Below are 11,178 nucleotides of genomic sequence, written 5' to 3'. Positions count from 1 at the left end.
GTCAACTGTAGCAATCTAAACTACTTTTCAACTCTAACATTCTGTATTCTCTGTTCTTTCATCCCTGAGATTCTATGATTTTCTGATGTTCAAGATGGCAGAGAAGCAGTTTTCTTTGATAGGGATCTGGGTATTGCTTCTTGTGAGGTAAACAGTTCATTTTTCTTCATCAAAAAACTGGCAGCCAGAAAGTTTCACTCTAACACAAAAAGCTTGTAGCAAAGTGAGTTCACATAATTTACAATTAGAGTTTGGGAGCATAAATTGTACACTGAGTATGAATCCCAAATGGGAGCCACTTACTGTGAGGATACTCCATCTGCCACAATGGCTGCCGTGACAAGTGACTTGTGGCAGAATGCTTGCTGGTGTGTGCAGAAAGCCTCCCAATTGTTTGGAAGGTGGAAGGATTGAGACATTTGCTAACTGCATCTTCTAGTTGTTGCCATTAAACATCAGGACCTCAAAGAGCAGGCAGGTGCTATAATTTTAATAAATATTCTAATTTAGAGATCACATAATTGTCATCCCTGAGTTCTATGAGGCAAATCAGAGGTTCCCAAAGAAGTAATGTGATTTGCTCAAGAGCACACATTATAATAGGAAGGACAGAAGGGAAGAAGGGAAGGAATGGCAGAAGGGAAGAAGGGAAGAAGGAAAGGAAGGAAGGAAGGAAGGGAAGGAGAGAAGGAAGGAGGAAAAGAGGGAGGAAGGGAATCTCAAACCTTTTTTATTAATGTAACAAAACAGAAACAAAAAAAAAAAACTTTGTACCTCCTCCAAACTTGTTTATTTCTGTTAAGAGCATCATTAAACTTGTAATCACCAAGATTATAACCTCAGATTTTCCCCTTCATTTCACCCCCAATATGCAATGAATTGTCAGTTCTTGCTCACTATACATCTAAAACATTTTCACCCTTTTTCCTCTTTTGAAGCAACTAGGAGGAACAGTATATAGAGCATCAGGGCTGAAGTCAGGAAGATCTGAGATGAAATCTTGCCTCAGACACTTATTGGATATGTGTGACCTTAAGCAAGTCACTTAACTCTATCTCAATTTCCTCAACAGTAAAATTAGGATAATAATAGTACCTACCTCTCAGTATTTTTGTGAGGATCAAATGAAATCATAATTGTCAAAGAACTAAGTACAGTGCCTGGCACATAGTAAGCACTATATAAATGTGAATTATTGTTAGTTGTGTTATGTTATTACTTATTCTGTTCATAGGATTACCTTTGTTCAGATCTTCACTATCTCACACATAGAATCTCATACACAAAATATTTTAGTAGCCTTTTAATTGGTCTTCCAGTTTTTGCTTTCTCCTCTGATGATCCATGCTCCCCACAACGGACAAAATAATTTTCTTTAGGGTACATATCACTGCCCCTAAACAAGAACAAAACAAAAATACTCTCTATGCCTCCAGAATAAAATTTGGGAAAATTTCCATAGAATAAGTAACAGCTTAGCTGAGTCTTAAAGGAAAACATAGCCTTTGACATGAAATGAAGACAGTATACATTTCAAATTTGAGGAACAATCAATTGGAATGCTTGGAGAGAGGAGATAAATTAGTTGCATTTAGAGAAAAACTCATAGTCTAAATTTACTGAAATTTGTCATTCTTAAAGGAGTATAAATAGTCTGAAAAAGAAGGTTTGAGCCTTTCCTTTTTTCCTTCCTTCCTTCTTACCTCCCTTCTTTTCTTCTTTCCTTCCTTCCTCCCTTCTTTTCTTCCTTCTTCCCTTCCTTCCTTCTTTCCTTTCTTCCTCTCTTCCCTTTTTCCTTCTTTCCTTCCTTCCTGAAAAAAACAAATTGGAGCAGATTAAGTCATTGGGGTCAGAGAAAGGAAGGATTCAAGCACAGGCTAAAGAATTTGTTTTTTTTCCTAAATGCACCAGTGAGCCACAGAGAATTTTTGAGAAGGGGAATGACAGGATCGTATCTATATCTTAAAAAGATGATTTTTGGCTTCTGTATGAAGGATAGATTTCAGAAGGGAAAGACGAGATCCGGAGACCCAGAAATAGGTTATTACAAGAGGGTAGGCAAGAGGTGATAAACGCTAAAACTAAGATGGAGTGGTGGAAGAAGAGATAAATAACTGATTATGGAGGTAAAATTAGATCTGAGTAATGAGGAAGGAGGAACGGTCAAAAGTAACTCTCAGGAAAGCTACAGGGTGCAATTGTAAATTGTAAATTTTGCTGGATTTGAAGTCAGAGGACATAGGTTCAAATGATTTCTGTAGTGCCTAAAGTTTTGCAAGGTGCTTTATACATGTTGATTCATTTGATCCTCATAACTATCCTATGGGATGGGTACTATTGTTATTCCCATTTTAGAAATGAGGAAGCAAGGTAACAGATTGGTGACTTGCTAAATATCTGAGATAGAACTTGATTTGTTCTTATTCTGACTTATAAAGTATCTTATCCTGTCTCTTTAACCACTACTGGTTCAATCATTTATAATTTGGGCAAATCCCTTTATTTTTCTCTGTGCTTCAGTAACCACATCTAAAGTACCAGTCAATTTTCCTGAGTTCATATCAGGTCTCCAGACACTTGCTAGCTGTGTGACTCTGGGCACGTCTGATAACCATATTTATCTCAGTTTCCCCATCTGTCAAATAGACTTGAGAAAGAATAGCGAACTATTCCAGTATCTTTGCTAAGAAAATTCCAAATGGGGTCACAGAGTCAGACACAACTGGACAACAATAATAAGTCCTGTTTCATCAACTTCACCTCTCTTTGTGGCTCAGTAATCTCATCTGTAAAATGAAATGCCTTGGATAAGCCACTTAATTTTGATGGACCTCACTTTCCTCATCTGTAAAAAGAAGATGGTGGTAGATGAAATGGCCTCTGGGGTCCCAATCTGCCAGCTCTGAATCCATGATCCTATGAACTCAGGCTTACTATCCACACCTCAGTATCCATGCAGGAGAGATAGCCCCTTCCTTGACATTTCTTTGGAGCTGATTCAGCCTCTTACTGCCTTTTTAAAGCTACTCCACAGAGACCTAGAATATACAAGAGAGAAAATGGAACAACTAAGCATTTCTTAGCTCCCAGATGGGTAAACAGTAGCATCACCTCACACACCATTTTTGCTGACAAAATTATTTTCTTAAAGGAAAATTTGACTTCTGATAAGCTTTATAAGTTTTTTCCTGTTTTCTCAGCACCAACAGGGAAAGTACATTAGCAGTACAGGGACAGGTTTCACATGGTAACAATTGCTCATGTTTTATGGGGCTTTGGGGTTTACAAAGTGCCTCCCTCACAACCACAGTGGGAAGCAAGTAATGATAATAACTGCCATTTAGATGGCCCTTTCCATACGTGATCTCATTTGAGTCTCACAACAACCCCATGTTATTATCCTCACAAAAATCCATGTAATGTTATGCTTGTTCAACAAAAAGGCAGATTAACTCAGAAAAGGGAGTAATATGCCTTAGGTAAGACAATTACAAAGCACTGGAGTTTTAACTCAAACCCAGTTCATACTGATTTCAAGCCCAGAGCTTTCCCAATATACCACAGTGTCTCTCAATAACTATTATATATCTTTATTTTCCCAAAAAGGAAACTGAATCTCAGAGAGGTTCACAGAATCACACTGCCAGTGTCAAAAGCCAGAATAGAATGCAGATCTTTCTAATTTCAAGCGCTGTACTCTTTCCAGGTATACCATAATGCTTCTCATGTAACACAGTTTTTGTTGCTCCATTTTAAGCTCAGAGAGCTTAAAAGACTTATCCAGAGTCATTTAACTGGCAAATGACAAAGACATGATTCTAATTTTGTCTTTCCAGACTACAAGTCTGTAATATAGTATAGCTATTGTTATTCTCATTTTAGAGATGAGAAAACTGAGGTTGACAGAAGTGGCTAATTTACTCACTAGCAAGTAAAGAGCTAAAAGCTGAATTCTATATTGCTGGGTCTAGAACCAGAGCTCTTTCCATTTTCATTTTAGAGATGAGAAAACTGAGCTTGACAGAAGCAAGTAATTTACTCACTAGCAAGTAAAGAGCTAGAAGCTGAACTTACATTGCTGGTTCTAGAACCAGAACTCTTTCCATTCTCATTTTAGAGACGAGAAAACTGAGATTAACAGAAGTGAGTAATTTACTCACTAGCAACTAAAGAGTTAGAAGCTGAATTCTATACTGCTGGCTCTAGAACTAGATCTCTTTTCATTGTGTCATTCATCTAAGGCTCCAAAGTCTTTTCTGAAACTGTGGAAGAAATTCCTTTTCCGATGAAAAATGCCAACTCAGGTTTCAAGGCTCCTAATGGGCCTATGATATGTGAACACCTGCCTAAAATTATCTTTAGATGCTTAACAAAACTGAAATTATGCTTTTTAAGAATAATTCTCGGCTTTTGAAATTCCACCCACACCCTCCAATGAGGAGAGTTGTAATGATTACAGCTGACACTTTGGTAGTACATTGTGGCTACCGTGTACATTGTGCACATTATAAAAATTCATATTTGATCAGTCAGCGAACATGCCACAAGCACCTATTAGGTACAAGCCTTGGTACACAAGGACTAGGAATACAAAAAAGTTAGATAAAACACAGATCTCACCTTCAAGGACCTTACAATGAAATGAGGGAAAGACACATCCAAAGTTAAGGAATACAGGGAAGGGTGAAGTCAGGGTGGAGGAGCTGTCCAGGAAATGCGTTCCAAGGAATGTTAGAAGGAGAGCTCATTTTCAGCTGGGTGTTGAAGGAGTGAAGGGAAGTTGCTGGCTGCTTGGAGACTGCTGTCTAAGTTGGAGGAACAGAGTGATGTCGACAGATGTTCATGGAGATAGGAGGTGGGAGATATGAAGAAATCCATTCCAGATATGCAGGGCAGCGTGAGAAAAAATGAAGAGGTAGGAGAGAACAGGCAAAGAATGGGAAATGAGAAATAGTTCCCCTCTGGTTAAATTGGAGAGATTATATAATGGAATAATGTAAAATAAAGCTAGAAAAATACTCTTAAGTTGTAGGGGTTTTAAATATAAATATGAGTTTAATTTCAATTCATTAGGTAATAGGCAACCAGAAGAGATTTTTGAGTAAAGAAGTAGTATGATTCAAGTGGTGAATTAGAAAGATGAAAAGCACTCACTTCAGTAAGACAGATGGGAGAGACTGCAGTCAGAAAGGTCATTTAACACAGCATTATTATAGTGAAGACAATAAAAACGACAATAATGCCCAATATTTACACAGTGATTTAAGGTTTACAAAACACTTTACATATATCAATTCACTCGATTAGATCCTCACAACAATTCTACAAGACAGATACTATTATTATCCACATTTGACAGATGAGGAAATAAAGGCTGAAAGAAATTAAGAGATTTACCTAGGGAAACATATCTTATAAGTGTCTAAGGCAGAAACTCAAAAGCAAGCTTTCTATCCATAGTACTATCTAAATGCTTAGAAAGGGTGAAGTTCTGGACACAGGTATCTACAGAAGGGATTGAGGATTGTGAAAATAGATCCAACAGATTGACTGACTGAAAACTGATTGGATTTGAGGAACTGGGGGAAAGGAAAGAGTCAATGACAATTTGAACATCCAAATCTGAATGATTAAGATGGTAGCAGAATTGTCATAAACATGAAATTGAATTGGAGAGCAGGTTTTCTGGGAAAATAATTATTTTTGTAAAGGAAACATTGGATTTGAGATGTTGGAGTTAAGACATTCTAGTCATGTAGAAATTTCTAGCAAACATTTGGAAAATTGTGGCTGAAGCTCTGGGGAGAGTCAGAGAGAATTAAATATGTAGATTTGAGAGTTACAATATAGAGGTGATAATGGAAACTAGGAGAAATCTATTAGATTCTTAAGAGGGAGGAAAGAGAAAGGGAACCCACAATAGACCCTCCCCCTTTTGTAGGATACCCCTATTTAAGAGATGGGATGAGCAAGAGAAATAAACAATTGAGATAAAGACATAGTCAAAGAGTAGAAGAGAGATGAAAGCATAGTGTCATAGAAGGTAAGGGAAAAGAAAGAAATAAGATAGAAAGAATGATCTTTAGCATTAAATATTTCATAGAGGTCAAAATAGGTAATGTCAGAATGTAGGATGATAGGAGGTTTAGGATCATAGGAACATAGATATATAATTGGAAAGGACCTTAGGGATAACTATACCAACCACATTGATTTACAGGGGAGTAACATGAAATAGAGAGAAAGGAATTAGTAACTAGACCAAAATCACAGTTATTAATTGATAGGGGCAATGTCTGAAGGTCATTGGACTCTAAAGGCAATGTTGTTAGAGCAGTTTCAGGAGAGCATGTAAAAATATAGTTCATAAGACTTGTGAAGAAGTGCTTTGTAAACCTTAAAGCACTGTATGTGTATGTATGTATATAGATATAGATATAGATATAGATATATAGAGAGAGATGATGCAACTGGTGATGATGATGATGGTTATGAAAAGAAGAAGAAAAGAAGAGGAAGAAAGAGAAAATAAGTAGAAAGAATAAGAAGGAAGAAGAGGAGGAGAAAAGAAGAAGAAGAAGAAGGAGGAGGAGGAGGAGGAGGAAGAGGAGGAGGAGGAGGAGGAGGAGGAGATATTGTTGAGGTGTAGACCACATGTTGAGGTCTAGATTTGGGGTACCTAAATGAAATTAGGGTTTAGTTAAGGTCTAGTGGCAGGTTTGGGGTACAGGGAGTCAAACAGAGTTCCCCTGCAACCCCCTTGGATTCAGCACAAAGATATGGCGATACATGAGGTCTAGTAGCGGCGCGGAATTCCCAATAAAAGCATTTATTGGCCCGGAGAGCTAGATTGACAAAAGAGGTTTATTATTGAGTTTAGGAGTAGGAGATAGGTGAAGGTAGATATAAGGAGGGCACTGGACAGAGGGTCCAGTGGACAGAGGGTCCTCACATGGCTGGCATGTTTGGAATCTCTGCAAAGAGGGGTTCCCAGTGTGGTCCTTTTAAGTTGGAGACTTAGCTCGAGGGGCTTTGGGGTGTAGCCCCAAAGTTGGCTCAGATCCGGGTGGGGCTGGGACAGGTCTGGATCTTCTATTGGAATTCAAAGGGACCAGGATTTGTGAGTCAACGGGTAATTTACATTAACTAGGGGGGTTGGGAATCAAAGATTGGAATCTTTCCCTCATCAGTATGGTGGTGGTGGTGATAATGATGATGGTAGTTGTGGTGGTGGTAATGATGTTGAAAATGATGGTGGGTGGTTATAGTGGTGGTGGGGAGATAGTGATGAGGATGATGATGATGATAATGAAGATGATGATGATGATGATGATGTGCACTGGCACAATTCATGGGCCCAATTTTACCATTAATTAGCATGGAAATCTTGACCTGCTCCATTTCTAGTTCACCCTCCCTTAGGCAGCCTGGGTAGCTTCCCACTCTTGAGGGCACTCCAGACCGTTGCTGGACTTGGTGCAGCCACTTAATCAGCTTCAGCCCTAGCACAGTTCAGAATTCTTCAGCTCCTGAAATTCACCAAGTTATGCTCCCAGTAATAGAGATTATAGATTTACTCTCCAGACCCAGCCATATTGCTATTTCCAGTCCAGGGGAACGTTACATAGGATTCTCAGAGTTTACAGATCACCTGAGATGTCAGGATATGCAATTGTAAGATCTGGCCTCAGATTTTGGTTCTGCTAAATACTGTTATGTAACCTTAGGTGAGCTATTTCTAAGTTTTTCTAATGTTTACATTTCATGTTCTAAAGTCCTTCCAGTGTCAACAATCTATAAACCCTCTTCTCTTATAGAAGAAGGAACCAAAATCTAGAGAATTTAAGTGGCAATCCCAATATTACACAGACAAAGAAAGAGGTAGGATTAGAATCAGGAGCCTCTGCCTAAGTCCAGAAATAAGGAATTTCCAGAACAGCCTGAGCCCTGTTTTCCCTCTGGCGTGGCATGGGAAAACATTGCTTTTGTTGGATAAGTCCTGGCACTTTTGACAATGGGAGAAAGAGAGGAATTTTCAGGGAATGAAACAGGTTGGCTTGGGGGGGGGGGTGTTCAGTGAGGGAGAAATGCTGTGGTGGAAGTGTCCTGTTGCTACGGAAACCACTGCCTTTTGTGTAGGTCTGTGGAGAGCTTTGAGTGGGTACCTTCTCTGCTGCTTGGAGAAATGAAGAGCAGGTGGGATTGACTAGGAAGGATACAGCTCAGAATGACACCCCTGTCTGCCTTTAATGGTAGCTGGTTAAGAGAGGGGAGCAGAAAGGTATTATTAAGCATTATAAAAACTCATTCCTTGCTTCAAGGTTTAAAAGGTACTTTTACTCAAAACAGTTCTGGGTGAGGTAAGTAATGCATGCATTATTAACCCCATTGTACAGATGAGAAAACTGATTGTGGGATCTGGAGCAAGAATGAACCTTAGGGGTCAGCTAGTCTCAACCCACTCATTTTACTAAAAAGGAACCTGAAAACAAGAGAGGAAAAATAATTAGCTCAGATCATATGGACATTATAAAATAGAGTTCTATAATCCCTTGACTTAGGGTGATCTTATCCCAAGTGATTAGTCCACAGTCATAGAGAAAATATCAGAACCAAAATTCATATGGTCATTTATAACCTCAGATATTGATTAGTTCAGTCCCCTCATTTTCCAAAGTCAAAGCAGATGTTTTGGGGAATTCAAGTTTCATGCTAAAATCACTGCATTCCGATTTAAATTTCTGGGTCAGCCTTTTATATATGTCACTACATTAAATAACATACAATGGTATTGTTGAGTATTTGACTATCACTTTCAGTGTTCTGGCATATGCTCACAATCATCATTATGATTCCTCACAATGTCTCTCTGAGGTAAAGGATAGTAGATATTCTTATTCCCATTTTACAGATTTGGAAACTGAGACTCAGTAAAGGAAACTAACTTGCCTGATTGAGTGAAAGCTATCCTATAACTCAAGTCTTCTGACTCCCCAGTTCATGTATCTTTCCACTAGAACCAATCCACAGGAAAATCCACATACTTTTTTGGTCAAGAAAATATAAAAATTATATATTATATTTGTCAAGCCTTATCTTCATTCAGGTGATGTTAGACAAATAAATGAGGAGTTTCAAAGAACCATGCCCTAAAGAAAAGATGAAAATAATAACAGCTGACATTTGTGTAACAATGTACAGTCTTTGCCTCATTTGACCCTATCACAATCCTGTGAGGTAGGCCCACAGGTATTATTAGTCCCTTTATAGATGAGAAACTGAGCTTAGAGGGATCAGTGACTTACTCATGACCATCAAGTTGGTAAAAGTCAAAGGTCTTCTCTTGACTCTAGTTGCTACAAGCCTATTACTTCCCATTACATCCATATACTTCTCTCTGGAAATAGTCTAAGTTAAAGGAAGGATACCCACTGGACCTCCTTCTATTGGGAGGTTTCAGGACTGGTACCTTTTGCTCGTGGACAGCTCCTACCATTAATGAAATGAACCATCCATCCTAACACTGACCTGTGCAATGCATAATAAGAAAGGCAAATAATTGGGCAAGAAAAGCTGAGTGAACACAAGGAATAATTAAGAAGTGATCCTCCACTTGATTCAGAGCAGCATAAATTCAGCCCCACTGGTGCCATTGTTCTCTAGTAACTCAAAATGATAGAAAAGTAGCTGGTGGATGTGGAGGTCAAAGGACCTGAGACTGAATCCCCATTCTACTGCTTATTAGCTGTGTGATCTTGGGGACTTCATTTAGCCTTTCTTACTAATTTAAATACCCTTTCTTTGCTAATTTAAAACGGAAAGCAGGAAATGAAGGGATCTGCCTTAGATTACCTAGGCTACCTTCATGAACTTGTCTCATTGATATTTTGATAACTATGCTTTGATGTAATTGGTTCACTTTGTAGTCTTGTTGTTTTATTTTATAAATATTACTTAGAGAAAGGGTCCAGAGGGTTTACCAGATGGCTAAAGTGATCCATGACACACATAAAGAAGTTAAGAACTATATCTCTTCTGTTTACTAGATTGCCACCTAAAACCCCTACGATCCTGTGATACTAATAATAATTATAATAATTACACATGTATTATAATTAAGAGTTAATCCTATTTTACTTAGTTTCCTCATGGATATAATGAGCTGAAGACGGAAATGAGAAACCACTCCAGAATTTTGGACAAGAAAACTTCAAATGGGATCACAAAGACTCAGACATATCTAAAATGACTGAATACCAATAACAACTAAACCAGAAGGGCTTAGCACTTGAATCTAGGGGTAGCCCAGTTATGCTGTGTGATGGCTAATAAAGTCAGGAAACTCAACAACAGGGGACTGGTTGTTGTAGGGGAAGGGGGTGTGGGTGCAGAAATTATTATTATTATTACCACAACTTTACTAAAATATAGAGAACTATCTACTAAGATAGAGATATCTGTAATCATGTCAGTGGAAAACCATGGATCCCTGAAGGAATTAGTAAAATACAAGTAAGAAATCTGAGGTGCAAGGAGAGGTAGCCATTTGCTCAAGATCATTTTTTTTTTTGCTTATTCACTTCAGTCATGTTAGATTCTTTTAAGGTTTTCTTGGCAAAGATAGTGAAGTGGGCCAGTTCCTTCTCCAACTTGTTTTATAGATGAGGAAACTGAAGTAAACAGAATTATATGACTTGTTCAGGATCATACAGCTAAGAAGTATTTGAGGTTGGATTTGAACTCATGAAGATGAGTATTCCTGACTCTGGGCCCAGTGCTCTAATCACTTCATCTAACCACTCACTGGAACAAAGATTTTATATCTAATGAATAACAGAAACTAAAGTTGAACCCGATTCTGCTGTGCTGACCACAAGTCCAGGGTTAATGGAAAAAAACTAACCAAACATAAAACAAAAAGAGATTTGGTTTCTTGGGAAACAGTCAGATATACTTCAACAATCAATTGATCATAAACCTTTTTTCCTAAAATACTTATTAGTATTATTGCCTTTGTTTCTCTGTCTGTGTATAGAAAAGGCAACAGGCAAGTGTGGTATAAGCAGGAGGCTGGGAAAGCTGAAATCACTGGAGAGAAATTTAGCAGAGAACAGAGTTGAATTCCTGTGACAGTACCAGTTATCAGAGTTTTTATTACCTACTGTGTGTCTTTGAAAG

The sequence above is a fragment of the Sarcophilus harrisii genome, chromosome 6, assembly GCF_902635505.1.
Source record: "Sarcophilus harrisii chromosome 6, mSarHar1.11, whole genome shotgun sequence".
NCBI lineage: Eukaryota > Metazoa > Chordata > Mammalia > Dasyuromorphia > Dasyuridae > Sarcophilus > Sarcophilus harrisii.
The sequence above is the reverse complement of the archived record's forward strand: the minus strand, read 5'-3'. Positions refer to the sequence as shown.